The 17,715-nt window shown below is 37.6% G+C and overlaps 1 protein-coding gene across 11 annotated transcripts in view; it reads right to left on the bottom strand.

Moving 5' to 3' along the window:
• The window catches only part of ncor2.S (nuclear receptor corepressor 2 S homeolog), a 230,682-nt gene that overhangs the window by 187,972 nt on the left and 24,995 nt on the right, over positions 1–17,715 (bottom strand). The window contains exon 1 of one of the 11 annotated variants that reach the window (XM_041574638.1): positions 292–438. The exons of the other annotated variants lie outside the window; for them this stretch is intronic. The gene's annotated coding sequence lies outside the window, so the exon portion shown is untranslated. Of the gene's footprint in view, positions 1–291; positions 439–17,715 lie in introns of those variants that run through there. 11 annotated transcript variants of the gene reach the window in all.

Below are 17,715 nucleotides of genomic sequence, written 5' to 3'. Positions count from 1 at the left end.
TAGATCTCCATACCCTAAGTCTCCTAAAAAATAATTCAAACATTAATTAAACCCCATAGGACTGTCTTGCCTCCAAATAAGGATTAATTACATCTTAGTTTGCATCGATTTTAATGTACTCTTTTATTACTACAGACAAAGGGGAAACATTTTTTAAAAATTGGAATTATTTGATGAAAAAGGGGGTCTATGGAAGATTACCCTCCCGTAATTTGGAGCCTTCTGAATAACAGGTTTCCAGATAACAGATCCCATACCAGTATTTTAGTAAAACTTTCTATAAATTGGTACCTTGATGAGACAGTAACTGCAAAAAGGAATGAGACTGCTGATGAATAGGAGACACCTGTGTAACTTTAGGGCAAATTATACAACTTTGTTGGTGTCTGTCATCTCTGTGTGGCTTTACTTTACAGTGAATCTGCCATGCTCCATCTCTTCTTATTTACTGTACTCCAATTCTACTGAATCTGCGGAGGAACCTACAAAAAGATATATTCTGATCTCAGTTACATATTATCAGCAGTTTTGTATTTCCATTGATCTCTCCCTTCAGCAAGCCTGGGTGTGTGCTGCAAAGTATCTTTTGTAACACTGTTAAATTTAGATCTGAAATATCTTAGAAATACGAAGTTCCCTAAAAATCAGAGAACTAGGGTCAGTTCCTCTGTAATTCTGGTAAATAAAGAAAGAAGAGGAAGAACAAAATAGGTCAAAGGGAATAAGCTCAGGTCTAAATGAATTGATTTTTCCATTGTATAGAAGACCTAAGCTGGCCATAGACTCAAAGATCTGATCGTACGAATCAAGCATTCGTACGATTTTCGGACAGTTTGTGGAGAGTCCCGACATTTTTCGTCTGGCGGAGATCAGTCGTTTGGTCGATCGGTAAAAGATTTCTGTTGGCTGCGGGTAATATCTCTGCATGTATTGCTGATTGTACGATTTTCAGTGGGAGACTGTCACTAGCTTTTGTTGGACATAACTTTCATACGATTGCTGTCAGGGGCAGAACATCAGCTGATCTGTTCTTTTGTACTTTATTTGATCGGAATGGTTAGTGGCAGGTCGGGAGATGGGGGAAGTCCGATCATAAGATGATTCGTACGATCGGATCTTTGCGTCTATAGCCAGACAGTACTACAGTTAAACTAGAATTTCAACCCATTCAATACCAACCAATTCTATATATCCCCACATATGTTGTTTTCCACAATAAAAATATGTCACAGGTCTTCTAAATATTTTGATACCACATAAACATATTATAACATAAACTATGTGGAATGGAGAGACAGCAGAATCATAGAGTCGACAATCTATATCATTTAAAATGTGTTTTTTTACACAAAAGCAGAAAACTGCAAATCCTTCCTGAAAGACAAAGAACTGCCTCAAAAGTCTCACGATGCAGCATCTCTTATGTTACTAGTCACTATTCTAAATATGAATTTTACAACTCTGAGTAAAGGAACTGCATGTTCATTGTAAAGCCACATATGTGACTTCTGGACTATAGATTTGTATTTTCCTTCTTGACATTTTTGGTCCATGAAACCAAACTCTATTTTCAGCACCTCAAACACTAATGTAATGCCACAATTTAAATATATATTTGAAAAGCAGATAGTCTGAAGAATGGGGAAATTTGCCTTTGTAAATAAGGCTTGCAAATCACAAACAAACCAAATTTCAAGAAACTGACTCAAAAATTATAATTTATGGCATATTTCCCAATAGCTCTTGGGTACAAAGACAACATGTTCTAACTTCAAATATCTCAGATCTAATTAGATTTGATACCACATTCCGATAAGATAGAATATATGTGTGGCTTCTAGAGACACTATACCTAAAAGTACATTAACAGCTTGCAAAAACATTAATAAACAAAGCACCAAGGAAACCACACAATATTATGTATATTTGGAAAGAAGATATTCTGAAGAAATCAAATTACTCAATAGATCTTTATACGCAAAATGAAAAACCTCATGTTTCGTAAAATAATTCCCCCCCCCCACAAAATTCGCCCCCATAAAAAGCTAAATTTGCAATATCTCCCACATGTTCTTGGGTACAAAATATGAAAACCCCATTACAATATTATCAAAAACAATTCAGCCCCTATAAAAAAAAAAAAACACACAAGCTTGTTTTATGCATCACAAAATCCTACAGTAAGGTAACTGACAGATCTTATATAACTTGACCATATATATATATATATATATATATATATATATATATATATATATATATATATATATATATATATATATATATATATATATATATATATATATATATATATATAGCAATCTGTTTTGATCAGACTATTTAAAGAAAAAGAAAGCTATGTATGCCCATTTTTTTTAATATTGAAGTTTAACATTTTAATTTTTCATTTATGTCTTTCAAAAGAGCAGCTCGGGGGGGGGGGTCACCAACTCTAACGCTTTTAAATTGACACATTTAGTTGATACATTTTTTTATCTTTGTTCCTGCTGAGCAGAATCTCAGAATTTCATTAAAGGCAGCAATAGTTGCAAATAATTCACAGATGCTACGGAGAAATAGATCAACTAATGGAGCAAATTGTAATAGTTCGTAATCTGCACCTGGAGTTACTGATCTGCCAGACTGAAACACCAGAGGCAGAAATATTAAACTTTGGAAAATGGAGAAAAAAAAAGTCTTTATTTCTGTGGAACAATCTGAGAACAGCTGAACTAATGAAACAAATTCTTTGGAAGTTAAGGGAAAAAGACGCACATCCGTCAACCTTTTAAGTCTATATAAAATCTGCCTAACTACTAGCTGATTCAGAGGAAAGCAAAAAACAAAACAGGTGAACAACCCCTTTAAAAGGTTAGTTCACACGAGGAGATTCGGGGAGATTTTGTCGCCTGGCCGAAGTTGCCTGTGTGAGGCAACTTCGGGCGACTATAGAAAACGCATTGCCGCGTGTATTATTACTATTAGCGTAGGTGACTTTTCATTGTAGCCTATGGGGAGATAGTTGCTCAGAAGACGGGGCGATTAGTCGCCAGGTGACAAAATCTCCCTGAATCTCCTTGTGTGAACTAACCCTAACAAGTCACAAGAACAGATATCGTAGTATGTGAGATTTTGCGCTTGTCCAGCAGATAAAATATACTGTAAGAAACAGATAAAATATACTGTAGGAAACAGAAATAGACATATACAGCCCAAGATCTAAGAATGTCCACATCGCAATTCCAGTGCTTAGAACAACGTTAACCAAAGCTTCTCTCACACTTGCACTCATCGGGCAGTGGTATTACCACATTCTGCTCAGATTAAACAGCTTCCATCTCTGTAGATGTTATCTTTTGACGAGTTCTGAAGAGCAGTGCAAATAAGAACTAAGCCATAAAACTAGGAGAAAAACTAAAAAGTCAATAACACATAGCAACATTTGAGAAAACAATAGGATCAGAGTTGTGGAGTTGGAAAATTTGGGTATAAGTTTGGGTATATGGAGTCGGAGTGGCCAAAAATGTTCTGACTCCTAATAACTTTAAATACATAAGAGTTTCTATGAAGAAGAATATGGTAGAAGTAATTCTGTTTCTAAGAAGAATACTATAGTTAATTGTGGATTGTATTTTACAGCTATTCTACAGCTATATGCCAGGTTCAATATATATTTAGGTTTTAGATTGGTTTTGGTTTATGTTGTTTAACTTTGATTTTGGTTTAGAATTACCAAAGGATGTGGGTTATATTTTTGAGCTTTGGCAGTGATAAAATGTCTTGTATGTTGTGTACTTAACTTCTTTCAATCAACATGAAAAATACAAAGTCAGAGTCGGAGGTAACATAAACTGAGGACTCAAAGGATTTATGTACAGACTTCACAGACCTGAATAAGATGCAAAATGCCAGCAGAGAGGTGGCTTGTAGCACACAGTCTACACCAGTGGAGAAATGGCCAATACCATTTACTTGACAGTCAAGAAAGTGTTGTGAAATCATAAAAAAGGTAGAATTGCTGGCAATCCCTTATACAGTATTCCTCAGTCTGGTCCTTAATAATTCTACCTCATACTTCAATCATTACTACTGAATGGTTGCTCTACAGTACATGTTATGTTTCGCTGTTTAGTATTGTAATTTCATTGTTTAGTACTGGTGCAATGTTCCAGACAGAGCTGAATTTAGCTGGATGCATCTGGAAAATATTGTTTTCCTATTCAACGCGCTGTGAAGAGCAATAAATATTCAGTTGGTGACAGTATTGGCCCAGTGTGTAATAAAGGCTTTTTTTTATTTTGTTGTTACCTCTTATTTGCATTTTGAGTCAGCATTCTCCTAGAATCTGATCCTTGGAAATGTACACCCATTTGCCTTCAGCTGTCTCCTAAGGGTGGGCATGTATCATACATACTTATCTGCTTATATCTTTTGGAGAAATAACTTGTGCAGCTGCAGAGCTGGAGCTTTGCATAGCAAATAACTGGAAGCCATTCACAATGTAACAGTTGTACTTCTGAAGTGATAACAGAGAACAGATTATGGCAATTCTACTGAAGAATAAAATGATAAACTCAGCACAAAATAGTATCAACTAACAATTTAGCCTGCTGAAATTGTATCAGAAAGCTTCTTATAACTTCAGAGATCTGCATCCCAAAATGGATTTGCCCATAATGCTAAGACTAGACAAAAAACAAAATCACTTACCAACATATATTCTTCAGAATATATTGTTTAAAATTGTTATTGTAAATGCAATTAAAAACAGGATTTGCTTATTCCCTTCTGACTCTTGAAACAATGTTGCAGACGTGACATGACTGTACTCTTCCAGGTCTGTTAGGAAGCTTTCTCGTGGGAGCTGAATCGTCCAACACGCCTGCCCCTTACCATTTGTTGGCATTGCTGCATGTAAAATAAAGTACATGTAGCAATCTCGGCTAACTGCCAAATAATGCAGAAGGCGGCATTTTTGAGGCACATTACTTGTGGCAATACCAAATTTCAGGCAGTTTTCATCTGGACAGCCCTTCCAAAAACCGGGCAGTCTGGGTGAAAACTGGACAGGTGGCAACCCTAATGAGGCAGTCTAACTGGCTTATCCGACCTAATTTCCCAAAGTAAAATAGTATTGTTGAGTCCATACAACCAATGCAAAGTGACATTTACAAAGCTGTAATTAACACAGAAAAGGAGAGCCTTTCCTCTGGCTGTCAGAATTGTCACAAAATATTGGGTGACAAAGTACAAGACATGTGGGAGTTGCTTCTCATTGAAGAAGTCACCTACTTATTCCAATATCCCCCAGGCTGCTGCCACAATGGAACTCAAGGAAAGCTTCTGTGCTAAACCAGCCAACAACTTGTATGAAAAAAATAAAAAAGCCCATATGACCATATTTGCTTTATTTGAAGTCGCACACATCATGGCAGATTTATCAAACGTCAATTTTTTTTGCCCTGTTTAATTTCAATTATAAATAATTGTTTCCCACATTCATGAAAAACCAAAATGTGACTTCAGTATTTTTCGTCACTGGCCACATACTTTCAGTAAAATATTTTTTGCCCTATTTAATAAAACTTTTTATCAGTTTCAAAATTGACTTTTTTTTACCAATATTTCCTCTCGGACCAAAATAGCAATATTTATAACATGCGAGCAAAGTGAATGCCAGTCTGAAAAATAATCAGTGGACCAAGGAAAATAATTCAACTTGGGCATGATTTATTTTTTCAAACATTTTCTAGCATGAAGTAAATGCCTCTTATGTCCACTGGAGAAAAAAAAGGTGTAAAAACAAGGATTACTGAAAAAGTTCTAGAAATGTAGATTTTTGAGAAATGTGGTTTGCTTCGGGATTATGCTCATTAAAAACAAGAAGTTTGATTACAGGCCAAGCATGAGCAACAAATGAGACTAAAGGTGGCCATACACGGAGAGATCCGCTCGTTTGGCGATGTCGCCAAACGAGCAGATCTCTCCCTGATTTGCCCACCTTGAGGTGGGCAATATCGGGCTGATCCGATCGTGGGCCCTTGGGCCCAACGATCGGATCCTAACTAATAGTAATGGGCGGTCGGATCACGGGACCGCATCAACGAATAGATGCGGCCGCGATCCGACTGGATTTTTCGTCCCATCCAATTGAGATCTGGCCGACTTTCAGCCAGATCTCGATCGGGGAAGCCCGTCGGGGGGCCCCATACATGGGCCAATAAACTGCCGACACGGTCTGTCGGCAGCTTTTATCGTCCCGTGTATGGCCACCTTTAGAGAAGTTTATAAATATTTACCCACACAGGGTTAAATCACAGTGGCAAGACTAATGTTTGGCCACTGACTGGGCTAAAACAGAATTTCCTACTTGATGAAACAGGCTGCCAATTCATGCTGTGCATGAAGGCTGCTCCCACACATCTGGGCATGGCTATAAAGAGCCTTTTTAGTTCAGAGCAGTTGACAAGAAAATAGAAAAAAACACATCTTTGTTACAAGGGACCAATTTCACCAACAGATGAATCAGCAGTAATTTAAGTTAAATGCTATCTCTAATAAAGTGGTCATTTTAAAGAGCAAATACGCTTCTACGTGAATAAAAATAAGGACAGGGTTAAGGTTTAATTGCGTGCCTGCAAAATGCCCCTCCGTATAAGAAGCACTAATTCCAGACTGTTAGTTACATGGGATGGGTACCTCCACACCATAACATTCAGGCTATTCCCGTAAAATGAGAAAAACAAAAAAACAAAAGTGGAACTGTATCCAATCACGTCCTACTGTGGACAGTTGGGATTGCAGTCAAATATATGGGCATCTGGATATTTGAGCATTATCTGTGCAAGTGCACCATTTCTGCATAAAGTAGACAACTCACATGCAAAACAGGTATGGGATCCATTATCCAGATTGATTCAAATTAAGGGAAGACCATCTCCCATAGACTCAATTTTTATCCAAATAGTTTATTTAATGTTTACATGATTTAAAGGTGACTTAAGGAATGAACAATCCAAATTATGGAATTATCTAGTAAATTCCAGGTCCCGAGCATTCTGGATAACAGATCCAAAACCTGTACTGTAATGCAGTTGGTTTTATTTTGATGACTGTTCCCCTTTAAATTTTCCAACACAATTGTAAGCTCTATTGGGCTCTTCCTTTTAATGAAAGCCTCATCATGCTCTGCATTTAAGGCTTCATCTGCCTAGACATCTCTTTCACAACATCAATAAACAAGGAGAAAGTTGCATAATTGAATTGGGGTCAAAGACCTATTTACCAGTACAAATACAGAATCAATGATTTGTAGGGAACTGTAGGGAACTGAACTTTAATGTGCACAGTATGTTGAATCTGATTTCCTGAACCTATCACATAAAAAGGGCCCTGACCACCAAAAAATCCTGTCTTAGAAAATGATTGATTTCCAGCTCAACAGGCAGGCTCTGCATAACCCCTTATATACTGTATTCCAATGCCAATCACCTGGACCCACAGGTGCACTTGTGGGTCAGACAAGTGATTCTCTAAAATACTGTAGTCAATGTTTTTCCAGCAACAATGAGTGCACATGCGGTTCCAGGCAATGGCCATTGAAATGAATGAATAACAAATCGTCCTTGATCGGCCCGTGTTCAACTGCCCTTACGCTTCTGGTGTATTGGTATTGCACAGGGATGCAGTGTGATTGAAAATTCGATGTGTACAGCACTAAGTAAAGTCACCTGTGAAGATTGTATTAAAATCTTTCCATTTCTCTCTCTCGTTATCTCAATTGTTGAGAGGACATTTTATAACCCATTTATCTTCTAAATGGATAGTGCTACTTGCTTCCAATTTTCTAAGCCTTCAAGGCTTTGCACCTTGGCATTAGAGTAAAATAAAGGTTCTATCGTAAAAATCTCTTCAAAAATGTTATTATTTTGTAGTATATCATAAACATTTAAATAGCAATGCAAGCTCAAGAAAATCCTCTGTCCTAGTAGATTTTGTCAACACACAGAGCTGCTGTAGAAGATACACAGGAGATTTACAGTTAAGATATATCCCCATTTACAGTACCTTCTGGGTGGTGTCCTAATTTAGTTGCTCCCGTTTCCGACTTTGCATCTGGTCAATTACTCTTGACTTACTTTCATATTTTAGACTAAACTACTGAATCTGCAACATGATTTTAAACATAACCCCTTTAATATTGTTCAGTAAAGTGTGCCGAGCCAAATAACGATTTAACAAGTAGTTCTGATAAGCTGAGATATTTGCAGTTGGTATTCATGGAATGAGCAGCAGTCTCTGTTGTGTATTAGCAGACAATAAATCAAGCTGAATAAAAATGCATTGCTCTGCACAAGGATACTCCAAGGAAGGCTGTGATGAACGTACACAGGGTTCGCTCCACCAGTCACTTTGCTATGTCTCTTGGGCTTCCTGACACAAGCAATAAAGCTGCACATTCTACTTCTTCAATCCCATGAATTATTAGCAGTGCTTAGTTGCAATTGCACATGAACACCCCGTGTTCCACTGATCCTGGCTATGATTCTAGTCTGACGGTTACATCTGAAATATCAAGCATTTTTTGCTCCTGTTTTTCAGTAAGTTCCTTAAAGGGATACTGTCATGGGAAAAAAATTTTTTCCAAAATGAATCAGTTAATAGTGCTACTCCAGCAGAATTCTGCACTGAAATCCATTTCTCAAAAGAGCAAACAGATTTTTTTATATACAATTTTGAAATCTGACATGGGGCTAGACATATTGTCAATTTCCCAGCTGCCCCAAGTCATGTGACTTGTGCTCTGATAAACTTCACTCTGTACTGCTGTACTGCAAGTTAGAGTGATATCACCCCCCTCCCTTTTTCCCCCCAGCAGCCAAACAAAAGAACAATGGGAAGGTAACCAGATAGCAGCTCCCTAACACAAGATAACAGCTGCCTGGTAGATCTAAGAACAGCACTCAATAGTAAAAACCCATGTCCCACTGAGACACATTCAGTTACATTGAGAAGGAAAAACAGCAGCCTGCCAGAAAGCATTTCTCTCCTGAAGTGCAGGCACACGTCACATGACTGGGGCAGCTGGGAAATTGAGAAAATGTCTAGCCCCATGTCAGATTTTAAAATTAAATATAAAAAAATCTGTTTGCTCTTTTGAGAAATGGATTTCAGTGCAGAATTCTGCTGGAACAGCACTATTAACTGATTCATTTTGAAAAAATTTTTTTGTAATGTTCATTATTTATTTCACAATAATAAAACAAATGTGTATAGCAGAATCACCAGAGACACCCATCATATTACAAACAGACCTCATATCCTAACCAGTAGACAATTTCAAATCTTATTTCATAGAACAACTGGGACAATGTTGGTGTTGTGAGTTTAACAATATCAATGCTATACTATATTAAACTTTTCAAACCAGCTTAACTACTGTGGGGAAGCAAACTGAAAAAAAAATATTTGTGTTTAAAAATTGAGAAAATCTGCCTTTCGAAAAGTGATCAGTTAAGTTAACTGCCTCTGATTTTTTTTTAAAATTGTTCTGCAACACAATCTCATTCTATGAAAATGATTACTTTCATTAAACACATTTTTGTGCCCGCAGTACATATGTCTGCATATATGCAACCAAGAGAAGGTGGCATACAAAGGTGGCTCTTGCAGTGCAATGTTGCACCCAATGGATCATGGCAGCCTGCTGGGTTCCTGTTCTAATGGAAGGAAAGCAAAATCAATTTTCCATGACATGTTTCAGTTTTTACACATGAATGTACCACTGATCATATTGAAATGAGGATGTCTTACCAAAGAAGATCAGTACAAGAGTATACATCCAATGACTCTTCTTCAAGTAAATACTCCTGCATTTCTTTGGTGGTAAATATTCGCCATTATTCTCCAGAAATGTATAGTACAAATGAAACTGAATTTATCTCACACCAGTGGTTTCTCCAGTAAAGGAAGAAACACCCAAAACCACCTGTGCCTCCTGTTTATTGAATTTAATGAGAACCATCTGTCAATACAAGTCGTTTTAGACTGAAAATGCATATTCAAAAAGTTTTCAGGCCAAAAACTGTCTGTACCAGTGCTGACAGGCAGTTGCCATTAAACTTAATGACAGATGGCAAAAACAGTTTTGGCACTTCTCCATCAGTGGAAATATCCAAGTTTGATAGTAGCCTAACATTATCTTATGCCCCTCAGTCCCTTTAAAACTACCTAATAAATGGGATAGTTCAACTTCAACATATTGTTTTCCAGTTATACAGTTAGATCGGGTTGAAAAACGACCAAAGTCCATCAAGTTCAACCCCTCCAAATGAAACCCAGCATCTATACACACACACACACAAATCATCCAAGCCATTCTTAAAGGCATTAACTGAATCAGCCATCACAACATCACCCGGCAGTGCATTCTACAACCTCACTGTCCTGACTGTGAAGAACCCCCTACGTTGCTTCAAATGAAAGTTCTTTTCTTCTAGTCTAAAGGGGTGGCCTCTGGTACGGTGATCCACTTTATGGGTAAAAAGGTCCCCTGCTATTTTTGTCTATAATGTCCTCTAATGTACTTGTAAAGTGTAATCATATCCCCTCGCAAGCGCCTTTTCCAGAGAAAACAACCCCAACCTTGACTGTCTACCCTCATAATTTAAGTCTTCCATCCTTCAAACCAGTTTAGTTGTGCGTCTCTGCACTCTCTGAAGCTCATTTATATCCCTCTTAAACAAACAGTAACATCCAAAAAATTAAAGTGTCCTAAAGTAATGAAAATATATTGAACTGTTGTACTGCACTGGTAAAATTGGTGTGTTTACTTCAGAAACACAACTACAGTTTATATAAACAAGATGCTTTGCAGCCATAGGGGCAGCCATTCAAGCACAGGACAGACAGCAGATAACGGATACATCTGAAGAATCTAATCGTATGCTACAAAGTTTATCTGCTATCGGCTGTGTATCCTGTGCCTTTTCTCCTTATCTTTTAGTCAGTTCTCTATCCAGGTACAAATACTATGTTCCAGGCCAACATTCCTTAATTTAACCAGTAACGTTCTGTGTGGCACTGTATCAAATGGGATAGCTCAACTTCGCTAAACGTATAATTTTCCAGTGGTACACATGATATTATTAATTTAATTGTCTTCAATCTTTTTTTAATATTTCTTTCCATAACGGTGTTACAGAGCAGCTGTTTAAACAATTTGATACTGTAACTTCTGGCAAGGGATGCGTGGCTGCTGCAGACAAAGGCCAGCAACTAATGAATCAAATCCTAAGCAGCAATTCTGTAACAGATTTTAGAAAAAGATTGTAAACTCTAGGGCCCTCTAATCCTATTTTACTATGTAAACCCTTTTTTTAAAAAATTTTGTAAGATCCTTATTTGTTATAAAAGAATTAAAAGTGCTATGAAAATTGCTGGTGCTATATAAATAACTGATGAGGGAGCTCAGCACAGGCAAAAGCTACTGCTGAAACAGACCAATAAGTTGAACTGTAACAACATATGTTGGAAAGCTGGGTGCGAGAAATTAAAGGCAAATTCAGTTATTTTCAATATGTAACAAAAAAAGTAAATTGAATGTATATTTTAGAAAAAAAATAGAAAGCAATTGTCATAATTTGTGGTGTACTTTTTGAGAACAATGCAGTGAATGATGCAAATCACACTATAAACCTTGGGGGAATGACATGTTACTTTCACACACTAATTTTCTCAGAGAAAATCTCGGAGATCAAAGCTGTTGGAATGATGGCGGTCTCTCCCATTACTCCCTCCCATGTGCAAAACACAAGCTCATTCCAAAACAGAAGGATGGGAATAGGTGGTCAGTGGTTACAAAACATTTCGATATAGAGTCATAAAAACAGGACTATTTACTTACTGTATCACTCCCATTCTTAAACAACGACACCAAATTAGACACCTTTTATTAAAATGAATAACAAGAAAAAAATTAACGTGGATAAATGTAAATGCTTAAATTGCTGCTTAAACTTTGTGCACTGAATCAGACACATATAAAGTAGGCACACATAGTATTACATATCAAAAAGGGAGCAAGTAATAAATTGCAATAATAAGCAGAGCTAATTGGATGTTACTAAGCTAATGCGCCAAGGGGCCAGATTTACTGCATGCTCTGTAGAGATTTTTGAGGAGGAATGTTTGTGACAAGGGTACAGAGGTATTCGGTTCAAATGGAAAGAAATAATGCTCAAGGCAGAACTGGGATGGCTGGTGTGAAAATAAAACAAAGTGTGAAATGAAGGTGAAATATACAAATTGATAAGAGAAAAATGCCACGGGCAGCTCAGGGTAGAGTCTTGCGCAGAACCAATTTTTGAGGCCCGAACCCGAAATCTATATCCGCACCTGAAAATCCTACCCTCATCCCGCAGGGTACCTGTTTTTTTTAGGGTTCACAACCCGCTGCAGTACTCCAGCTCAGGGCACAGTGCTATGTGTGTGTTTGTTTGTCAGGAATCCATGGCACAGAACTGAATAAGAGAAGAAGCACTATGACATGTAGAGCAAGACTGTCCAGCCCATAGCTGCAAACAAAAATCCAAATATAGCCAATTAAGCAGACAATATGGCTTACTAATCTTTTATTTTGGTCCAAAACTAGCACAAGAGACATGTCTAGGGCAATTGCAATGGGGAGGGGGGGGTTGTGGGGAGTGGGTGTACAAATCTTTCATTCAGCCCACAAAATTCCATGCTTGTGTGTACAACTGGGGTTGATGCATTACTCTAATGGAGAGTACAAATCCTGGTTTAAAAATGAGTCATTTTATTCTTGATGAATTCTTTTAAAAACATGGCGAGGCGGCTTGAGTCAAATACACAAGGATAATCAACTCATGACTAATTGCTGTATTTCCAATTGAATTTAGGCTCCCAGAACATTCAAGTCTGCTCAGAGGAAGCACAGTTACTTAGTCATTGTTAAGATCATACCCACCGATAAAAAAAAAACACCTGGATACTGATCAATATCACATGATATCATAGGTTCAAATTAGGCTTGCCATACAAGAACTATACAAAATTAAATACTGACATTTGGTTAAATCCTTAAAAGCATAAGTAAACCTTTAAAATAAGTGAATGTAAAACTAATGAGAGTGTTATTCTAAGCACTTTTGCCATTTACATTCATTATTTATTTTCATTTTATTCCAAGATATTAAGGGATACATGTGCTGTTAATATAAATGGATTTTGTTCCAACAGCACCACCTGCTGGTCATTTTCCCACCAGTCTGACCAGCAAGTAGTCAAAGAAGTTGTCAGGAGAAAGAAAGAGGCTGCTCTGATGTTCTTCTGCTTCGGAAAGATTTGAGAAAGTTTTCTAATTGTTTTCCTAAGCAGAAGAACATCAGAGCAGAATAACATCTTTCTCCTGACAACTTCCTTGATTACTTGGTGGTCAGACTGGTCAGAAAATGACCAGCAGGTGGCATTGTTGGAACAAAATTCATTCATATTAACAGCACATGTATCCCTTAATATCTTGGAATAAAAAGAAAATAAATAATGAATGTAAATGACAAAAGTGCTTAGAATAGCACTCTTGTCAATTCTACATTCACTTATTTTAAAGGTTTATTTATCCTTTAAATCTTGGATCATATGTCCCCATACTATGTAAGCTCCACTACCTGCAATACACTTTTACATCTAACATGGACAGATTCAAAGGTAAATGTGCATCGGAAAAGACATTTCAACAAAATCATTTTTGCAGATTTTTTATGTTAACTTTATTTCCTATTTTTTTATTTTTTTTCTCTGGTAAAATGTGCCTTCCACATGGGATACGTTCTCTGTATTAAAAATAATAATAATAAGTGACTGTTTCACCTGCATGCTTATTTTGTTGTCTCAGAGCCAATCTTTCAACTTTATTGGCAACATGCACACTTTCTTATGGTTTATTATGTCCCTGTCTAGACAGCCCATTGTAAAGTACGCTCTTTTCTGCATCTGGTTAAACCAAACCATGAAAGTCCAGACAAACCCCAAAATGTCACAGGTGCTCTTACAAGAAAAAAAATAAAATAATATACAATATATATATATATATATATATATATATATATATATATATATATATATATATATACACATACACACACATATACATACACACATTGTATAAACGTAAAATATAAAGTTACTGCTCCCACACCAAATTCCCCCCCAATAAAAAGCTGTTAGGAAAAAGTCAGAGTTACAAAAATAATTGAATCTGACGCAGAATAAATTGCAGGTTTTTTACAGGGTGAAAATGAAAATCTGAACGTTGACTTTAAGTACCGTATGCTGTAGTCAATGGTAATCTAAGGCAAGACGTTTTAATGTATAAAGCAACATTTTCTAATTGATTAATGCTTGAGCAAGGCTTAGTTTAAAGGTTTATTGCTTTGTAAAGGGAAGCAGGGATTCTTTCAGTCTTCTTAAAAATCTGGCCATGGAAAATGACAGTTTCATTAGTGTCTTTGGACAAGTTTATTTGGCAGCCGTGGCTCAGGCTGCTTACACCCACACACACCCAAAAGAAGCAGAGTTCATAGTGTTCTATTACTTGAAGTAATCCAACCCTAATGTATTGGAACAAAGTTAACCATTTAGAGAAAAGGAAAGGGATATGAGTGACTTCATCCACTACCCATTCACTTTCACATTGTCACTAGTGCTGACAAGTTGGCATTGCTTGGTAACACTCATTCCTACACAATCCCCACCTGACAATATCATTCCTTGGCTTTGCCACTTTTCACAGGACATTCCCACAGATTTAGACCCAGGCTGTCCCGAATTGTACTGATAATATCCCGCATTGCCCCGCTTGTCTTCGGCCCAGCTCTCGTTTCCCTTTTCCTCAGAAAAAAAATCCAAGGTGTTTGTGTGTTTTAGCCAGGCAGAGAATGGGACACAAGCAGCATGGGAGAACTAGAAAAATAGATAGCCTTGGTGTTCGTATTGTGCTTGTGCAAGTATGGTAATGATTTCAGTGTATCCATTTTTGCACTGATATCACTGGCATTTCTGGAGTTAATGAAGTGCTCATTGGCCACTTTTTAGTGATCTTCCTAGTTCGTCTGGGGTTAATGGAGTGCTCATTGGCCATTTCTACCATAATCTTAGTGGCATATCTAAAATTCTTATTAACCATTTTCTGTAGTACGTATGCTGGCATGTCTGGGGTTTATATGCCCCTTGTCTATTTTATTTCGTTATGCAAACATATCTGTGGTTAATATGCTTGTTAGCCATTTTCTGTTGTGATTATATTGGCATTTCGGGGGTGTGGTCACTATCCTTTTTCTGTAGTAAAGGGCGAGATATGTGGTGGCATTTGATCAAACATTTTGCACACTACATGGTAGATCTTTTTGTCCCTCTTTTTGTTTTACAAATGTTGGTAGGTAGTATGTAACATGTTTAGCACACCAGGGTTTTACCAGAGAGGATTATTGTGATCTCAGTAAGCAATGAGCCATTGCTATGAGCCTACAATGATATGAAGCCCATGCAAGCACAGAGAAAACATATAACTTGTAGATAGCAAAAATGTCAACTAGCCCCATGTTATTAGGGTGATAATGCACTCCAGGCATTCATGAGACCTTATTTCATGTGAAGAGGAATTCAAAAAAAATGCTGTACTGGATAATTAACACAAAAATGACATGAAGTTAGTTGGCATCTCTGTGATAGTGCCCTTGGGGATATTGAATTCAGGTTTGCTAACCATTGTGCCTCTGCTTTCTGATATAAATAGTTACTGTATAAACCAGCATGTTTCGTTTTGGGAAATTAGCGATTAGGCTGAAGGATCATATACACAGAGCTTGTGGTTAATCTGGTAATTAGTCTATAGCTATAAATTTGTACAACAGTGTTCTACATCCGGCTGCATTCAGTTAATTTATTATTTTATCATTTATTACATGTAATTCCTCTGCTTACTAATGACAAACAGTGTCTGCAGGGTGGAGTAAACAGACAGGTTCAGCAGATGAAAGGGACACTTGTATACACTAAGGGCCTCTTACTGAAGAGCGGTTGAAGCTGCGCTCCCCTGCGTTCTGTTTTTCTGCATTCAGCAACAGGGGAGCGCAGGAATAGATGCATTAAGTTCTTTTCAATGGGGCTGTACTCACAAAGGCGCATGTAGGCGCCGAACGCAGTTTGAGACGCAACATGCTGCATTTTTCCTGCGTTCGGCGCCTACACGCGCCTGTGTGAGTACAGCCCCATTGAAAAGAACTTAATGGGTCTATTCCTGTGCTCCCCTAAGGCTGAACACAGAAAAACGGAACGCAGGGGAGTGCAGCTTCAACTGCTCGTCAGTAAGAGCCCTTAGAAGCAGATTTTAAACCATAGGTGCTAAATTGAACAAGTGCATTTGTCAATAGCAACCAATGAGAAAATGGCTTTACAACAAGTTAGAAAATGAATGGAAATTCCTGGCTGCTTAGTGCAGGTTACTGTACCAGTGTATTTAGGACAATGGGAAATTGTCGCTTTATGGGTTTAAGTGATAAAAGACTTACATTTTGCCCAGGTGTAGTCCATAGCAATTAATCAGGAGTGGTATTTACTGGTCACCTGCTTTAACCAATATCCATGGTACACAGATGTGAGTCGTGATTATCCCAGCATATTATTTATGTGGCCAGCTCCATGTTGTAGCTCCCACCCTTTCCAACTATAGTCAGGTGATCCCACTGGTGGCCAATATAAGGGCAACTAAGTTTGGGAGTTTTACTTTGAAAGCAGCAAGTAAGTTGCAGGTAAAACGTAGTCCCTTTGTAAAATGTATAAATGTATAAAGAATCAGAATAAGATGAAAGTTGAAACACCAGGCGTGTCCAGAGACCAAAATGCATCCTTTTTCCTCCAACTGGGAAGCCCCTTTTTTTTTAAAAAAAATGTGCCAGCCTTGAGTACTTTCCTCCAGAGCACAATGCTGCCATTTTTCCCTGTGCTGAGGTACACTTTGCTTGCCCAAAAGTCCCAAGAACATTATCCTAGCAGCTCTTGGAATTTTGCTGGGAATCGTAGTTCAGCGACAGGGTCTTGGTTCCAAGTGTAAGAACATGCAAAAAAACACACCACCATTTCTAGTGTATACAGAATTCTACAGCATGCCATGTCAAATAAAAAGTGTGAACTTTGGCTAAATGTTTATTTAAACCAGTCATATTTGATGAGCTATTTCAACATCCCAGTTTTATAGATCAAGGGATAATTGTCATGAAACAGAACCTTTTCTGTGTTCTGAATTACAGAACTCTTCACCTTGCTGATGGCAAACTGATAGAGGAAATAACCCGCCTTCCCTGTGCAGTTGTACCTCATATTATCTTTCAAATCCATGTTAAACCATAAGCAAATAAATAGAGAAAGAACAAGTGTTGTGCCATGAACTTCTGTACCCTCTGGCAAAGCTCCACAATGTCGCACACAGTATTTGCTACTCCCACACATCATCTCACACACAGGCCAGCTTCCAGTCTATTTCTTAAAGGGACAGAAACAATAATGACTTTGTACCCAAAAATCAAGCACCGTCTTGGTTTATAGTCTCAGCAAAGCAGACACACAATTGTATTAGAAGCCAATGAGACTGCCAGCATAGTTCTGGGAGAAATACACACAAGAACACAAGCACTGAAG

The sequence above is a fragment of the Xenopus laevis genome, chromosome 1S (assembly GCF_017654675.1).
Source record: "Xenopus laevis strain J_2021 chromosome 1S, Xenopus_laevis_v10.1, whole genome shotgun sequence".
In the NCBI taxonomy this organism is placed as follows: Eukaryota; Metazoa; Chordata; class Amphibia; order Anura; family Pipidae; genus Xenopus; species Xenopus laevis.
Note: the sequence above shows the minus strand (reverse complement) of the source record. Positions and strands in the feature narration are given on the sequence as shown.